General features: G+C 44.3%; 1 protein-coding gene across 1 annotated transcript in view; it reads right to left on the bottom strand.

Moving 5' to 3' along the window:
- The window catches only part of pak1 (p21 protein (Cdc42/Rac)-activated kinase 1), a 228,122-nt gene extending 226,336 nt beyond the window's left edge, over positions 1-1,786 (bottom strand). Inside the window, exon 1 of the mRNA XM_060826298.1 lies at positions 1,631-1,786. The gene's annotated coding sequence lies outside the window, so the exon portion shown is untranslated. The remainder of the gene's footprint in view (positions 1-1,630) is intronic.
- Positions 1,787-19,074: the final 17,288 nt, after the last annotated feature.

Raw genomic sequence — 19,074 nt, 5'->3', positions numbered from 1 at the left:
AAGAATAAAAGAAAAATCAAACAGTCCAAACATTGAGACATTTCAAGTAAGGCTTCACCCTGAAAAATGTTCTTAACATCTTAACTGTGAAGATGCTCTCCACTAATGGCATTCAAAGCCATGTAGCAAGGGGTGTGGGACACAAATGGATGCGGTACCAGAGCATGTTGTGCAGAAATGTGTCTGGAACCAGAGTACTGTATCATCAATTAATAACAGTCACATCAAGAGGAGTTTTACTTTCCAACTACAAAAAGATGGGCTCAGCAAATCAATAAAATCACAATCAGCACTCTGGAACTGACCTTAATATGGGAGCCAGCAATATATTTGAACATGTACATTCACTCAAAAATATTAGACCATGAAACTAACTGTAACCTCAAATCAATTATGTATGTTGGAAGAAAAATAAAACGATCAAGAAGTCACCATCCGAGTGTGGCAGAGGCATGTTCAAATTGTCCATTTCATATTGGAATAGGTTTGTTCCTGTTCGGATACTATTTGCAGGGCTACTTTGGAAAAGGCAGACGAGCGATACCAGGCTATATAGCTTACTTCTGTGCTGTATCTATTCTAATTTGTCACAAACCAAAACAGTGCCATTTCAAATGAAATTCAGGACAAGTGACCAAGCTGTTTGAACAAAAACATGCGATCAAAGACATTACACAAAATCTGTAATAAATCACTAGTTAGGTTGGGCTACGGTACTCTGTCCAGCAAATCCAAGGACCACACTTTAGGAAAGGCACCAAGGCTTTGGAGAACTGAATTGAATTGAATTTATTGTCGCATGTACAGTGAAAAGCTTTGGCTTGTGAGCAACACAGGCAGATCACAGAGTTAAGTAACGTAGATAGGTAAATATTAGGTAAACAGCAGCAAAAACAAAAAACACAGGTACAGACGAATGTTGAGTTTGTTGGTTATGTTAAGAATATGTAGAAGAATGCTACCAAATCAGTGAATCTAGTTCTGTGGAATAACTGGAGAAACTATGATTGCATGCCTGAGTAGATGCAGCTAGCAGAGATATAACAGAGGAAATCAAAGTTATTAAATAGTTTTTACAGAGACAATAAGGAGAAAATGCTTCCAGGAGTAAGAATGATCATTAAGCATGAGGCACGGATTTGACACCTGAACAATTGACAACTTAAAAATTCAACAAAAAGAGAATGGTGAAAGGATTTTTCCCGTAAAAGTAGAAAGAAACGGGATAAATTCACAAATCAAAATGGTCATGTGGAAAGAACAGGGAGACCAGGACAATTTGGATAACTCCAGCGAAAGGGTTAGTACAGCAGGGGTGGGCCGAACAGCAATGGTTCAGAGAAGCGCACGATGGCGGTCCGCGCGCCGTTTCCATGGTGATGGTCGCCAAGGAACGGGCGAGGGGGGAAAGGGGGTGGAAGTGACCGCGCGCGGTTGCCCAGTGACGGTTGCCAGGAGCGCGCCGTTACCCTGGCGACGGCTCCCAAGGAGCGCGCGGTTGTCCCGGAGACGGTCACCAGCAGGCGCGAGGCGGGGCCGGTTCGCCAACGTCGCTTGGGTGGACGGTTCGAATCTGCCTTTCGAAATTAGTTCGGGTGAAGGAGGGAAGCGAAAAAAACACGTTCCTCACCTCCCGCTGACGAGAAGCTGGGTAAGTGGGCTCGTCCACCTCCAAATGTATTCTCCCACGATGTTGCTGTGGTCCTGGTGGCGCTGCTTGCTTGGCTGCCTGCTCGCTATCTCTAGCCCTCCCTCCCCAACTGGCTGGCCGCTGTTCCTCCCGTTCTCAGGCCGGTCGGCTCAACCTAACCTGCCTAGATCCGCCCCACGTGCCCCTGCCTCCTATTGGACACAACAATCCTAACGCCGCGTTCAATTGGCTGCAACCTACGTCAATCAAAGGCCAGCCACTCCCCCGCGTCGCTCAGGTTTGATTGACGTGTGGACCGGAAGTGGCTTCCCTTCATGATCTCAGTGCATTACATCATTGCAATTCCTTAAAGGGCCATGGCAGTGGGTGTGTTTTGAAACTATTCCTCTCTGAAAGGATTTAGGGTAAAACCAGAACACTGCAGAAATTTGCCAAAGATCCTTAAACTGCACCTCCAAAATCCACAAAAATACCAATGAACTGCAGACATTGAAAATCAGAAACAAAAACATAGCTCAGCAGGTCAGGCAGCAGCTGTGGAGATAAATCAAGAATTAACGTTTGGGGTCCACCTCAATTCTGAAGAAGGCTCACTGGACCTGAAACATTAACTCTGATTTCTCTACGCAGATGTAGCCTGATCTACGGAGTTTGTCCAGCAATTTCTGTTCACATTTCGGGTCCAGTGACCCTTCTTCAGAACATTCTGTGTTTGTTCCTTCAAAGCCCATGACTGCTAGAAGGACAAGGGCAGCAGATATATGGGAAAACCATCACCTGCAAGTTCCCCTCTAAGCCATGCACCATCCTGATTCAGAAATTTATTCTTGTTCCTTAAAAATCGCTGGGTCAAAATCCTGGGATTCTTTCCTCAACAGCATTGTGGATCATGCTACAAAAGATGAACTGTAGTGGTTCAAGAAGGCAAAGAACAAAGAAAATTTACAGCCCAGGAACAGGCCCTCCGGCCCTCCAAGCCTGACCTGATCCCAAATTCACTGTCTAAACCTGTCGCCCAATTCCTAAGCATCTGTATCCCCATGCTCCCCAACTACTCATGCATCTGTCCAGATGCACCTTAAGTGAATTTAACATGCCTGCTGTTGTGGTTCTGTTCGCCGAGCTGGGAGTTTTTGTTGCAAACATTTCGTCCCCTTTCTAGATGACATCCTCAGTGCTTGGGAGCCTCCTGTGAAGCGCTTCTGTGATGTTTCCTCCGGCATTTATAGTGGCTTGTCTCTGCTGCTTCCGGTTGTCAGTTGCTGTCCGCTGCAGTGGCCGGTATATTGAGTCCAGGGCGATGTGTTTGTTGATAGAATCAGTGGATGAGTGCCATGAGTGGATGAATGGCACTCATCCACTGATTCTATCAACAAACACATCGCCCTGGACTCAATATACCGGCCACTGCAGTGGACAGCAACTGACAACCGGAAGCAGCAGAGACAAGCCACTATAAATGTCCTAGGAAACATCACAGAAGCGCTTCACAGAATGCTCCCAAGCACTGAGGATGTCACCTAGAAAGGGGACGAAACGTTTGCAACAAAAACTCCCAGCTCGGCGAATAGAACCACAACAACGAGCACCCGAGCTACAAATCTTCTCCCAAACTTTGATCACCATACCTGCCTCTACTACCTCTGCTGGCAAGGTGTTGCCAGCATCTACCACCCTCTGTGTAAAGTACTTGCTGCATCTATCCCCCTTAAACTTTTGACCTCTTACTTTGAAAGTATGACCTCTCGCCATTGAATCCTTCATCCTGGGAAAAAAACTTATCTCTATCTACCCTGTCTATACCCTTCATGATTTTGCACCTCACCGCCATCTTGTGAAGGGTAACAAGGGATGGCCAATAAATGCTGACCAACACAAGTGAATAAAAAAATTAAAATTCGATGTGAGAACAGTTTGGAACAGAATTCATCACTACATCAGGCAACATGTATTGAGAAAGGAACAGAGTTGACATTTCATCGATAACCCTGCATCATCTGCGGGACGGAGCAATGGTTAGCAGAGCTGGTCTATTGTCGGATGCTGTAGGTCCAAGTCAGTTTGCCAGTAGCCAGTTGGTTGGCTGGTTTGAATCTGCCTTTGAAATCAGTTAGACAAAAAACACACTCTGCACTGCATCCTGCTTCTGAGCAGGTCATCCCTGCTTCTGAGCTGGAAGCTCCAGTGTCAAGTCATACTCCAGGTCTTGATGGCTGATGATGGTATATTCCTGCCAGACCAAGTAGATTTGGGTATCAATTTACAAATCCTTCCAATGCACCTAGGGCAGCCAAAGCAGGACAGTGTCCTGGTCATCCAGAACTATCTGGTAGCTGTCATGCAACAGTCTCACCTTGTTTTTAAAAAATATATAGATGCAGGTTCTTGCCATGACTGTATAATAGATAAAAATCTTCCTTGAATGAGGATCACTTTTTGCTTCTACACCCAAAGTGTCTAGGCTGACTTTTCAGCCGACAGGTAATGTGGAAGGTGTTATCTTTCAGATGAGATATCAAATCAATGCACTATCTGCTCTCTTGTAAACCTGACAAATACAAGTATTATTTTGCAAAGGAACTGGGGAGTTCATCCTCGAAGATCTCTTTGAGCAGTAGTTACCAACCTGATGTATAACTGTTTTGTTCCACTGATGTTGCCTGGCCTGATGTGTTTCCAACATATTTTGTTTTCATTTTCAACTTCTAGCATGTGCTGTATATGTAGACCATTCATGCCTTGAGTCTGTTCTGCCATTCAATAAGATTGTTTCTGATCTGATTGTCCCATTTTCCACCTACTCTGGATAAAATGTCAACCCTTTGCTTATCAAGAATATACCTACTTCTGTCTTAAAAATATTGAAGAACTCACTTTTACTGTCTTTTGTGTTCAGTATTTTACGAGTATATTATGTGTTCATCCTCACGACTCAGCACTTAACCAACCTCGCTGAGACAAACTACAGTTTGTGGGAGCTACCTGTGCATAATGGTTTCAGTTCAGTTATTTATACCACAGCACAAATGATGCAAACAGGCCTTCAAATATACCTTGTTGGTCATAAAGGAATTTGGGATGATGTTCTGCAAGACATAGTAGAAAAACCAAGTACTTTCCGATGGAAAGGTAAAAATATATATCGTTCAAATAACTTTCATGTAAATTGTTTTTCTCATTACTTCTCATAGGGAGAATGTCCAATAGAAACCCACAATGCTGACATTAAGACGGATTTGCAAATTCCCCACATTTTAATCTTGGCAAATACTGCCCCCTGTTGAGCTCTTGTATAAGCCAGTCAATTCTGTTAACTTTACAGTTAGTCGCTCAGAACTTGTGATGTGGAGGAGCTGGTTTTGGACTGGGGTGGACAAAGTTCAAAGTCACACAATACCAGATTATACTCCAACAGAGGCACGAGGTTTTGAAGCGCTGCTCCTTCATCAGATAGCTGTGGAACAGGATCATAAAACACAGGGATCTTATGATCCCGTTTCACAGTTACGTGATGAAAGAGCAGCGCTCCGAAAGCTAGTGTTTCCAAATAAACCTGTTGGATTATAACCTGGTGTTGTGTGATTTCTAACTTCACTCAGAACCTGAAGGTTGTTGTAAAGAGAGACACATTACCAAAGCTTTTAATTGCCCTCATCGGGATAAACAGATACATGTGATACCACCACCAGTTTGGACTGAAAAATGGATAGATCAAGGTTTTTTTAAGGCGCAAGGTTAAATAAAGTGGACATCCAATGGGAGTTGGAGGTTCAGGTGCATAGCTTTTTAAAATGCCATGAACAAGTGCAGAAAATAGTCAATAAAGCCAATGGAATGTTGGCCTTCATATTGAAAAGGCTGACGTATAAGGAGCAGATGTTACGCTGTAGTTATATAAAACCCTAGTGAGACCCATTTAGATTACTGCGAGCAGATCTGGCCTCCACACCTGAGAAAGGATGTTTTGGACTTAGTCAACGCATGTTTCCAAGGATGATACCTGTACTTCAGGGGTTAAGTTATGAGGAGAGTTTAGATAAATTAAGCCTATATTCTGTAGAATTTAGAGGGTCAGGGTGATCTAATTGAAGTTTTCAGGATTCTAACAGGGAAAAACAGGGTAAATAAAGACTAACTATTTCTACTAGTCGAAGATTCTAGAACCAGGTGGCATCTTCTAAAAATTAAGAGTTGGCCATTCAGGAGAGATGTTTGAAATCACATCTGCATGCAAAGAGGTTTGGAACTCTCTTTCTTAAGCGACAGTTGATGCTAATTCAGCTATTAGATTTAAATCTGAGATAGACAAATTTTTATTAAGCAAGAATTCTGAGGGATATGGGCCAAATCACAGAAGAGCCATGATCTCACTAAATGGCCAAAGTTAAAAATCATCAAGAAGAAAGTGAGGACTGCAGATGCTGGAGATCAGAGCTGAAAATGTGTTGCTGAAAAAGCGCAGCAGGTCAGGCAGCATCCAAGGAGCAGGAGAATCGACGTTTCGGGCATAAGCCCTTCTTCAGGATTGAGGAAAGTGTGTCCAGCAGGCTAAGATAAAAGGTAGGGAGGAGGGACTTGGGGGAGGGGCGTTGGAGATGCGATAGGTGGAAGGAGGTTACGGTGAGGGTGATAGGCCGGAGTGAGACATCGATGTAGCGGAGGAAAAGGTGGGGGGTGATGCCTCATGCTCCCACGAGGAGGTTGAACAGTTCATCCACTTTACCAACACCTTCCACCCCGACCTCAAATTCACCTGGACCGTCTCAGACTCCTCCCTCCCCTTCCTAGACCTTTCCATTTCTATCTCGGGTGACAGAATCAACATGGACATTTACTATAAACTGACTGACTCCCACAGCTACCTAACTACACCTCTTCCCACCCTGCCCCCTGTAAAAACGCCATCCCATATTCACAATTCCTTCGTCTCCGTCGCATCTGCTCCCAGGAGGACCAGTTCCAATACCGTAAACCCAGGTGGCCTCCTTCTTCAAAGACTGCAATTTCCCCCCAGACGTGATCGATGATGCCCTCTACCACATCTCCTCCACTTCCCGCTCCTCCACCCTTGAGCCCCACCCCTTCAACCGCCACCAGGACAGGACCCCACTGGTCCTCACCTACCACCCCACCAACCTCCATACACAGCGTATCATCCATCGTCATTTCCGCCACCTCCAAACGGACCCCACCACCAGGGATATATTTCCCTCCCCTCCCCTATCAGCATTCCGAAAAGACCACTCTCTCTGTGACTCCCTCGTCAGGTCCACACCCCCCACCAGCCCAACCTCCACTCCTGGCACCTTCCCCTGCAACCGCAAGAAATGCAAAACTTGCACCCACACCTCCTCCCTCACTTCTCTCCAAGGCCCCAAGGGATCCTTCCATATCCGCCACAAATTCACCTGCACCTCCACACACATCATTTATTGCATCCGCTGCACCCGATGTGGCCTCCTCTATATTGTGGAGACAGGCCTCCTCCTTGCGTCTGAGAACACCTCTGGGACGCCCTGACCAACCATCTCAACCACCCCGTGGCTCAACACTTCAACTCTCCCTCCCACTCCACCAACGACATGCAGGTCCTTGGAATCCTCCATCGCCAGATCATAGCAACACAACGGTTGGAGGAAGAGCACCTCATCTTCTGCCTAGGAACCCTCCAACCACAAGGGATGAACTCAGATTTCTCCAGTTTCCTCATTTCCCCTCCCCCCACCTTCTCAGTCAAATCCCTCGAACTCAGCACCGCCCTCCTAACCTGCAATCTTCTTCCTGACCTCTCCGCCCCCACCCCACTCCGGCCTATCACCCTCTCCTTGACCTCCTTCCACCTATCGCATCTCCAACGCCCCTCCCCCAAGTCCCTCCTCCCTACCTTTTATCTTAGCCTGCTGGACACAATTTCCTCATTCCTGAAGAAGGCTTATGCCCGAAACATCAATTCTCCTGTTCCTTGGATGCTGCCTGACCTGCTGCGCCTTTCCAGCAACACATTTTCAGCAAAGTTAAAAATCATATAACTCTAGGTTATAGTCCAACAGGCTTATTTGGAAGTACAAGCTTTCGGAGCGCTGCTACTTCGTCAGATAGCTCATGGATTAGGATCATAGGACACTGAACTTATAGCAAAAGATCATGGTGCATCTCCACATTATTGAATGGTGGAGCAGGCCCAAGGGGCTGAATGGCCAATTCCTGTTCCTATGAGTTCTCCACCAATCACACACCACGCTGATGTAGACCTATATTGCTATTCCTTCACTGTCACTGGGTCAAAATCCTTAAATTCTCTGCCAATCAGGTCTACACCTCAAGACTAGCAATGATTCAAGAAGTCATTTCTTCACCATCTTCTCAAGGGCAATAAATGCTGGTCCAGCCAGCAACAACCATATCCAAATACAAAAGAAGAATGCCAAATTTTGGCAACATGTGACTTTCTTCAGTAAATTTGCAGAGTATTTTCCAATAGTTCTATTTTTAAAATCACCAACAGTTATATTTTTTCAGCCTGCATTTAGTGCTGAGGTGTTGCTTCTTTTTCAGATTTACCTTGTTTTGGCTGAGATGTTATCCTGAGACCATGTCCAGAGGATGTAATGTTTTGTAAAATTGTCCAGAACTGTGTTGCTGGAGAAGGAAATGTAAACAGCATACGGATATACATGAGGGACTTGCAAATTTTATTTTCTTCGACAAACAATTTCTCAGACTAAGAATAAGTCAATCGAGGTTATAGCAGGACATTTAGAAATCTTACTGCGATCAGACAGAATCAACATGGCATAAAAATAGAAATGCTAGAGAAACTCAGCAGGTCACAGTCGTAGTCATAGAGATGTATAGCATAGAAACAGACCCTTCGGTCCAATTAGTCCATGCCAATCAGATATCCCAACCTAATCTGGTCCCATTTACCAGCACTTGGTCCACATCCCTGTAAACCTTCCTATTCATATACCCATCCAGATGCCTTTTAAATATTGCAATTGTACCAGCCTCCACCACTCCCTCTGACAGCTCATTCCATACAAGCACTACCCTCTGCATGAAAAAGTTGCCCCTTAGGTCATGATTTGGAGATGCCGGTGCAGAACTGGGGTGTACAAAAATCACACAACACCAGGTTATAGTCCAACAGGTTTAATTGGAAGCACTAGCTTTCAGAGCGCCGCTCCTTCATCAGGTGATAAGACACAGAATTTATAGCAAGTTTACAGTGTGATGTAACTGAACTTATACATTGAAAAATACCTTGATTGTTAGTTGAGTCTTTCATCTGTTAGAATGACCATGAGAGTTTCATTTCTTTCACATGTAAATCACAAAACCTTTTTTTAAAAGTTAACTCAGGTTAAATGTAACAATTGGTATCAGCCAGATAATATGTTTTAGCCCCCTATGTTCCCTGTTTGTACCATAATGTTTAGGCTGATTCTAATCTAAAAAGTGAGTTAACAGAGTCTTACATGGATTCATGCAGTTTTTGAGCAAAGTACAATGTAACTCTGCAAGTACAAATTCACCCCACAAACGTGTATGTATATGTGTGCATGTGGGTTTTTGTGTGTGTGTGTCTGCCTGAGATGGGGGGTTGTGAGTGTGAGAGAGAGTGTATATGTGTGTGTATGTGAGTGTAAAGTGTCTAAGTCTATGAGAGGGTACATATGTGAGTGTGGGAATGTGTGTGATTGTAGGAGTGTGTGTGTGTCTGGGGTGGGGAATTGTGAGTCTCTGTGAGAGAGAGTGTATATGTGTGTGTATGTGTGAGAGTGTAACGTGGTCTAAGTCTGAGAGGATGCATGTGGGAATGTGTGTGTCTGTAGGAGTGCGTGTGAGTGTCTGTATATACGTGTGTCTGTGTATACGTGTGTCTGTGTGTATGTGTGTGTATAGGAGTGTGTGTATGTGTGGTCACCTGTAGTGTGACATGAACCCAAGGTCCTGGTTGAGACCCTCCCTATGGGTACGGTCCCCTTAGATCCCATTTATGTCTTTTCCCTCTCAACCTAAACCTATGCCGTCTAGTTCTGAACTCCTCCACCTCAGGGAAAAGACTTTGTCTACTTATCCTATCCATGCCCCTCATGATTTTATAAACCGTTATGAGGTCACCCTTCTGCCTTCGACGCTCCAGAGAAAACAGCCTCAGCTTGTTCAATTTCTCCCAATAGCTCAATTCCTCCAACCCTGGCAACATCCTTGTAAATCTTTTCTGAACCATTTCAAGTTTCACAACAAATTTCCGATAGGAGGGAGACCAGATTTGCATGCAATATGCCAAACGTGGCCTAACCAACGTATGTATATCCACAACATGACCTTCCAACTCCTATACTCAATACTCTGATCAATACAGGAAAGCATATCAAACACCTTCTTCATTATCCTTTCTACCTGCGACTGTACTTTCAATGAGCTATGAACCTGCACTCCAGGGTCTCTTTGTTCAGCAACATTCCCTAGGACCTTACCATTAAGTGTATAAGTCCTGCTAAGATTTGCTTTCCAAAAATGCAGCACCTCACATTTGTCTAAATTAAACACCATCTGCCACTTCTCAGCCCATCGGCCCATCGGATCAAGATCCTGTTGTAATCTGAGGTAATCCTCTTCGCTGTCCACTATACCTCTTATGTTCATATCCAAATCATTTATATAAATGCCAAAAAGTAGTGGATCCAGCACCACTCCTTCTGGCACTCCACTGAACACAGGCCTCCAGTCTGAAAAACAACCCTCCACCACCACCGTCTGTCTTCTACCTTTGAGCCAGTTCTGTATGCCAATGGCTAGTTCACCCCATATTCCATGATATCTAACCTTGCAAACCAGTCTCCCATGGGGAACCTTGTTGAATGCCTTACTGAAGTCCATATAGATCACATCCACCACTCTGCCCTCATCAATCCTCTTTGTTACTTTTTCAAAAAACACAATCAAGTTTGTGAGACATGATTTCACACACACAAAGCCATATTGACTATCCCTAATCAGTCCTTGCCTTTCCAAATATGTGTAAATCCTGTCCCTCAGGATTCATTCCAACAACTTGTCCACCAGGAACATCAGGCTCACTGGTCTATAGTTCCCTGGCTTGTCCTTACCACCTTTCTGAAATAATGGTACCACGTTAGCCAACCTCCATACTTCTGGCACCTTACCTATGACTATCGATGATACAAATATCTCAGTAGGGGGATCAGCAATCACTTCGCTAGCTTCCCACGGAGTCCGAGGGTACACCTGATCAGGTCTTGGGGATTTATTCAACTTTATGCGTTTCAAGACATCCAGCACTTCCTTGTCTGTTATATGGACATTTTTCAAGATGTCACTTTCTCCACATTCAATATCCTCCATGCCCTTCTCCACAGTAAATACTGATGCAAATACTTGTTTAGTATCTCCCCCATCTCCTGCGGTTCCATCCAAAGGCTGCCTTGCTGATCTTTGAGGGACCCTATTCGCCCCCTCATTACACTTTGGTCCGTTATGTATTTGTAAAAACCCGTTGGATTTTCCTTAATCCTACTTGCCAAAGCTATCTCATGTTTCCTTTTTGCCCTCCTGATTTCTCTCTTAAGTATACTCATACTGCCTTTATACTCTTCTAAGGATTCACTCGATCTCTCCTGTCTATACCTGACATGTGCTTCCTTCTTTTTCTTAACCAAACCCTCAATTTCTCTAGTCATCCTGCATTCCCTACACCAACCAGCCTTTACTTTCACCCAACAGGAATATACTGTCTCTGGACTCTCATCTCATTTCTTTCACCCTAACAGAAATATACTGAATCTGGACTCTCATTATCTCATTTCTGAAGGCTTCCCATTTTCCAGCCATCCCTTTACCTGTGAACATCTGCCCCCAATCAGCCTTAGAAAGTTCTTGCCTAATACCATCAAAATTAGCCTTCCTCCAATTTAGAACTTCAACTTTTAGATCCAGCCTATCCTATTCCATCACTATTTTAAAACTCATAGAAGTTTGGTTGCTGGCCCCTTGAGAGAGCTGCACCTCACATTATGGTCATGGCTGCGCATCGAATTCAGTCCCCGTTCCCACTTTTTTCTCATATCCTTTGTTCCTTTTAACCCTAAGAACCTCATGGAATACAGAGAGAACTCGCCATTTGGATACAAACTGGCTTGAAGGTAGAAGACAGAGGGTGGTGGTAGAGGGTTGCTTTTTAGACTGGAAGCCTCTGACCCATGGTGTGCCACAAGAATTGGTGCTGATTTGGATCTGAACATAGTAAGTTGGTAGATGACACCAACATTGGAGGTGTGTTGGACAGCAAAGAAAGTTATCTCAGATTACAATGGGATCTTGATCAGATGGGCTAATAGCTGAGGAGTGGCAGATGGAGTTTAACTTAGGTAAATGTGAGGTGCTGCATTTTTGAAAGGCAAATCAAAGCAGGACTTACACACTTAATGGTAAGGTCCTGGGGAGTGTTGCTAAACAAAGAGATCTTGAAGTGAAGGTTCATATGGACATTTTTCAAGATGTCACCATCTATTTCACCACATTCTATATCTTCCATGTCCTTCTCCACAGTAAACACTGATGCAAATTGCTCGTTTAGTATCTCCCCCATATCCTGCAGCTACACACAAAGGTTGCCTTGAGAAATGCAGTCATTTCATTTTTTTTAGATTAGATTACTTACAGTGTGGAAACAGGCCCTTCGGCCCCAACAAGTCCACACCGACCCGCAACCCACCCATACCCCTACATTTACCCCTTACCTAACACTACGAGCAATTTAGCGTGGCCAATTCACCCTACCCGCACATCTTTGGACTGTGGGAGGAAACCGGAGCACCCGGAGGAAACCCACGCAGACACGGGGAGAACGTGCAAACTCCACAGTCAGTCGCATGAGTTGGGAATTGAACCCGGGTCTCTGGCGCTGTGAGGCAGCAGTGCTAGCCACTGTGCCACTGTGTATGCTTTCCTTTATTGATCAGAGTATTGAGTACTGGAGTTGGGTAATCATGTTGCGGCTGTACAGGACATTAGTTAGGCCACTTTTGGAATATTGTGTGCAATTCTGGTCTCCTTACTATTGGAAGGATAATGTGAAACATGAAAGGGTTCAGAAAAGATTTACAAGAATATTGCCAAGGTTGGAGGATTTGAGCTAAAGGGAGAGGCTGAATAGGCTGGTGCTGTTTTCCCTGGAGCGTTGGAGGCTGAGGGCTGACCTTATAGAGGTTTATGAAATCATGAGGGTCATGGAAAGCGTAAATAGACAAGGTGTTTTCCCTGGGATGGGAGAGTTCAGAACCACAGGGCAATGGTTCAGGGTGAGAGGGGAAAAATTTAAAAGGGTCCTAATGGGCAATGTTTTCACGTAAAGGGTGGAGTCTGAATGGAATGAGCTGACAGAGGAAATGGTGAAGGGTGGTACAATTACAACATTTAAAAGGCATCGGGATGGATATATGAGTAGGAGGGATTTATAGAGATATGGACCAAGTGCTGGCAAATGGGATTAAATTGGGTTAGGTTATCTGGTCAGCATGGATGAGTTGGATTGAAGGGTCTGTTTCCGTGTTGTACATCTCTATGACTCTAGTAGGAGGTGGAGAAAAGTGGTAATCTATGCTGAAGATAGAGGTTGAGGAGGAGTGCTTGAAGGAGTGAGTGGATAGGCAGAGATACACAGTTAAGCAAACTATGGAATGGATAATGGTATACCAGGAAATAAGAAACGCTGATAATGAGCACCATACATAGGAGAACATGGGTTTGCAGTGCTGAAAATAACCCATGTGATGACAAGGCCTGGGGATGGGGTTCAGGAAAGCATTCACAGCCTCGAGATAGAAATTATGGCCAGACAACTCAGTGGTGTGTTGAAATGGCAGGGAACTGGAACCTTGGAGTCCTTTTTACCAATGGAATTTCGATGTTCTGCAAAGTAATTGCCCAGCTTCATTTCGTCTGTTCAGTGTAGAGGAGACCATGTTGTGAGCGGCGAGTACAGTAGATGAGATCGCTGCTTCATCTATCTGGAAGATGTGTCTGGAGCCTTGGTTCAGTGAGGAGGGAGGAAATGAATGGGCAGATATTACACTTCCTGCGATGGCATAACAAGGTGCCGTGGTGGTGTAGGGAGGTGTTGGGAGTGAAGAAGGAGTCAATCAACATGTTTCAGATGGAACTATCCCTGCAGAATGTTGACAAGGGAGGGGAGGGGAATTTGACTCTGGCGATGGCATCCCACTGGAGGTGGCTGAAATGATGCCTTACAATCCTTTGGATGTTGTGTGGTGGTAAGTGAGGACTGGAGAACCCTATAATTGTTGTGAGAGAGAAGGGAAGCGGTGAAGGCAGAAATGCAAGAATTTGGTTGGACATAACTAAAGGCCCTGTCAACCATAGTGGCTGGGAATCCTCAGTTGAGGAAAAAGGTGGACATCCACAGTTGCTGCTAAACCTGCTCAATTTTTGCAGCATTTTTTGAGTCTGAAAAACAGGTTTAGAGGCAATTTGGGAAAACATGTTTTACCCAGAGGGTCGTAGGGAAGTCTAGAATGCACTGCCTGGGAGTGTAGTTGAGGCAGGTAAACTCATAAATGAGCACTTGAAGTGTCATAAAATGTGAAGTAATGGGCCTACTGTGGGAAAATGGGACTATGTAGTGGTGGATTTTTGTCAGTATAAACATAATGGGCCAAAGGGCCTCCTCTGTACAATATGATTCTATAATTCTATTTTTGAGGACCCTCTGTAGAACAATGTGATGGAGATGGAGAAACTGGGCGAATGGAAAGGGGTCTTTATAGAAAGCAGGGTGTGAGATTTTATAGCCCTGAACAGGTAATTGTGGGAGTCAGTGGGTTTGTATATTAGTAGACAGTCCATCCCCAGAAATAGAAGCAGACATATTTAGAAAGAAAGGAAGGAGTCAGACATGGATGAGGTGAAGATGAGTGTAGATTGGAAATTGGAAATTGGAAATCTTCCCAATTTCAGATGAGAGGGAAGGAGCGCCAATGATTTCATTGATGTGCTGGATAAAGAGATGTGGGGAGGGACATGAGTAGGATTGGAACAAGGAATGTACCTTGGGCCCCATAAAGAGACAATGTAACATGGGGCTCATGCACACCTTTGTGGCACACAGCCACACCTTTGATCTGAAGAAAATGAAAGGAGTTTAAGAAAAGTCAACATGTGAAGGGGAAATAAAGCATGAATAATTTATTAGAGTTATCTGAGGAAGTTACAAGCAAGGCCAATAAAGGGCAACCAGTAGATATACTGTATTTAGATTTCCAGAAGGCATTAGTCAAAGTGCCATTTCAAAAGTTACAACGCAAAATGAGAGCTCACGGTAGACAGTAAAATATTACTGTGGGGAGAAAAAGCAAATAGGAAATATAGGGTTGCCATAATTGGAAGGTTTTTGAACAGGCAGTGTATGATGAGTTGTGTACCACATGGATCAACTGCTGGAGGCTCAATTATGTATAATCTGTATAAATTATGCTGCTCGTTCTTGTGTTCTTATGTCATGTTCTTATGAAGGGACCAAATGTATCCCTGCAAAATTTGCTGCTGACACAAAAATAGATAGGAAAATAATAAAAAGAGAAAATGCTAGAGAAACTCAGCAGGTCAGGCAGCATCTGTGGAGGGGAAAAAAAGGTAATGTTTCAAGTCCAATATCTTCTGAAGAGGAGGAGGTTATGTCATCAGGAAAAATTGGACAAACAGGCCTGTGTCCATTGGAGTTTAGAAGAATGAGATGAAGGCAAGATATTTAGATTAGATTAGTTACAGTGTGGAAACAGGCCCTTCGGCCCAACAAGTCCACACCGACCCGCCGAAGCGCAAACCACCCAGACCCATTCCCCTACACCTAACACTACAGGCAATTTAGCATGGCCAATTCACCTAACCTGCACATTTTTGGACTATGGGAGGAAACCAGAGCACCCGGAGGAAACCCACACAGACACAGGGAGAATGTGCAAACTCCACACAGTCAGTCGCCTGAGGCGGGAATTGAACCCGGGTCTCTGCCGCTGTGAGGCAGCAGTGCTAACCACTGTGCCGCCCATATTGGGGACTTGACAGAGTGAATGCTTAAAGGATGCTTCCCCTTGTGGATGGGACTGGGACTAGCGAACACAATTTAAAAATAAGGGGTCCTCCCTTGATGACAGAGATGAGGAGGAATCTTTTTTCTCAAAGGGGTGTTAGCTTGTGAGCCTCTGTTTCCCAAGACAGCAGTGAAGATGGGGTCATTGAATATCTTTAAGGCAGTGTTAGATAGCTTCTTGTCTAACAGGGGTGTCCAAGGTGTTGGTAGCAAATAATGTGAAGTTGAGGCCACAGTCAGATGACCTCCTGCTCCTAATTCATATGTCTGTACATATGTTCATAGCATAGCACCAGGAGAAAGTCATGAAGCTCTTTAAAGCTGTTCCATTCTTCAATACTGTCACATCTGGGACCTATCTCCAAATGCCCACCTAACAAAACCCTAGCAATTTTAAAATCAATGATTAATCTAAAATGAAATACTGTTTGTGGAAAAGTGTTCGAAACTGGTACAATCCTTCCAGTGAAATGTATAGGTGCCATACTCATACCAGTGCATAGGTCTGCTCTCTCAACAGTAGTCATCTAAACTGAGAGTCACTTGTGTCAGACAAGGAGAGAGGTTGAGAAGGAGATTCCTTCATGGTACCTCAGTCGGTATAGGAATTGAACCCATGCTGTTGGTGTTCCTCTACATCACAAACCAGCTGTTAACCAACTGAGCTATTCTGTAATAGGGGAAATGGGATAGGTGAGAGTCATTGAGGGAAGATGCTGCATGCAATAGTAAGCTTGGTAGACCATGTGACTTGGTGGCAGTGGGAGAAGTAGCAGAGTTAAGATGTGTGTGAGGTAACAGGGAGAAGATGATGATACTTATCCTTATACAGTGCCAAAGGTCATTGTCTACTTGCAGAATTGTATGTTCCTCCAGGCTCTGGACACCACACTAATCCTAGTGGAAACTTCAGACTAGGCTGGCAGCATTTGGAATGGAGCACAGCTAGGGTTTAAATATGACACTTATAGCAAGAGCAACAGCAGGTTTCAGCACCAGTGAGCATTTCTGCCACGGTTGAGTATAAGATTGCACAAGGGCAGTGCCATGGAGGTAGGCTGCATTCTTAAATGAGGTTGATATGACTGAAGACCCACGACAATAGGGTTGCTCTTAATTGCCCTTGTTGTATTCAAGAAGGCAAGTTACTGCCATCTCAAAGGTAGTTAAAGATGAGAATAATCTCTGGTGTTATCATACCATTGTATGTAAAAATAAGTGCATTAAGAAGTTTAGTTTTGTGAGTGCTGCTACCTCATGGCCTATACTTTATCGGCAAAGAATACTGATTAAATCCAACCCGTCCTTACTTAAGGATGTCAAGTAATAGAACCGGAATTTGTGAAAAAAAATCTGGAATTATAAGTCCAAAGATGACCATGAAACCATTGTTGATTGTCAGGAAAAATCCATCTGGTTCACTCACGTTCTTTAGGGAAGGAAACTGCCATCCTTACCTGGTTTGGCCTACATATTTGATTTCAGATAGTTAACATGGTTTCATCAAGGGCAGGTCATGTATCACAAACCTCATTGAGTTTTTTGAGAAGGTCACCAAGCATGTAGATGAGGATAGGGCAGTTGACGCAGACTTCAGAAAAGCCTTTGATAAAGTTCCACATGGTAGGCTGTTGGAGAAAATGCAGAGGCATGGAATTAAGGGTGATTTAGCAGTTTGGATTAGAAACTAGCTTTCTGAAAGAGGACAGCGAGTGGTGGTTGATGAAAAATATTCAGCCTGGAGTCCAGTTACTAGTGGTGTGCCACAAGGATCTGTTTTGGGACCACTGCTAAATGACTTAGACGCAGGCATAGATGGATGGATTAGTAAATTTGCAGGCGACACTAAAGTCAGTGGAGTAGTGGACAGTTTGGAAGAATGTAACAGGTTGCAAGGGGGCTTGGATAAACTGCAGAATTGGGCTGAGAGGTGGCAAATAGAGTTCAATGCAGCTAAATGTGAGGTGATGCACTTTGGGAAGAATAACAGGAGGGCAGAGTACTTGGTCAATGGAAAGATTCTTGGTATTGTGGATGTGCAGAGGGATCTTGGAGTCCATGTACATAGATCCCTGAAAGTTGCCTCCCAGGTGGATAGTGCTGTTAAGAAGGCATACGGTGCATTAGGTTTCATTGGTAGAGGGAAAGAGTTCCAGAGCCACAATATCATGTTGCAACTATACAAAACGTTGGTGCAGCCACATTTGGAATATTGTGTACAGTTCTGGTTGCCATATTTCAGGAAGGATGTGGAAGCAGAGGAAAAGGAGCAGAGGAGATTTACCAGGATGTTGCCTGGTCTGGAGGGAAGGTCTTATGAGGAAAGGCTGAGAGACTTGGGTCTGTTCTCATTGGAAAGAAGAAGGCTAAGAGGGGATTTGATAGAGACACACAAGATGATCAGAGGATTAGATAGGGTAGACAGTGAAAGTCTTTTTCCTCGGATGATGACGTCAGCGTGTACGAGGGGGCATAACTACAAATTGAGGGGTGATAGATTGAAGACAGATGTCAGAGGCAGGTTCTTTACGCAGAGAGTGGTAAGGGCATGGAATGCCCTACCTGTTAATGTAGTCAACTCAGCCACATTAGGGAGATTTAAATAATCCTTAGATAAGCATATGGATGATTTTGGGATAGTGTAGGAGGATGAGCTGCAAATCGTTCACAGGTCGGCGCAACATTGAGGGCCGAAGGGCCTGTTCTGTGCTGTATTGTTCTATGTTCTTTGTTCTATATGACTCCTAACCTACAGCAGTATGGTTGATTCTCAACTGCCATCTGGGCAATTAGGGATGGTCAGTGAATGCTGACCTCATCAGCAATGCCCACACACCCTATGAATGAATAAAATATATGCGACTTTCATTAATGGGATGTAACAGGATGCTGACAAAACTGGCACCTACACTGGCTCCATTAACATCCGTGAGTGAATAAATTAATCAGGAGCAGGAATAGGGCATTCAGCCCCTTGAGCTATTCTGCCATTCAATAAGGTCATGCCTGATTGTAATTTTAATTTCACAATCCTGCCAAATCCAGTAACTTTTTACCCACTTGCTTAAGAAGTATCTGTCTGGGGATTCAAGGTGGCAGTGACCCAGTAGGGGTCTGCTGAGCTCTGCCCAGGACTGACACAAAGTGGGGCACCTATCCTCCCATCACCTCTTAAATTGCCAAAAACAGTTTTTTTCTCAGCTGCTATAGCCACTTTAACATGACCAAAGGCAAAGGAGCACGGAACTCGCAACTGACAGGGACCGCCGCTCCCCCCCCCCCCACAGCA

This window comes from Hemiscyllium ocellatum, chromosome 6, assembly GCF_020745735.1.
Source record: "Hemiscyllium ocellatum isolate sHemOce1 chromosome 6, sHemOce1.pat.X.cur, whole genome shotgun sequence".
Classification (NCBI taxonomy): Eukaryota; Metazoa; Chordata; class Chondrichthyes; order Orectolobiformes; family Hemiscylliidae; genus Hemiscyllium; species Hemiscyllium ocellatum.
This window is presented reverse-complemented; position numbering and strand designations above follow the sequence as displayed.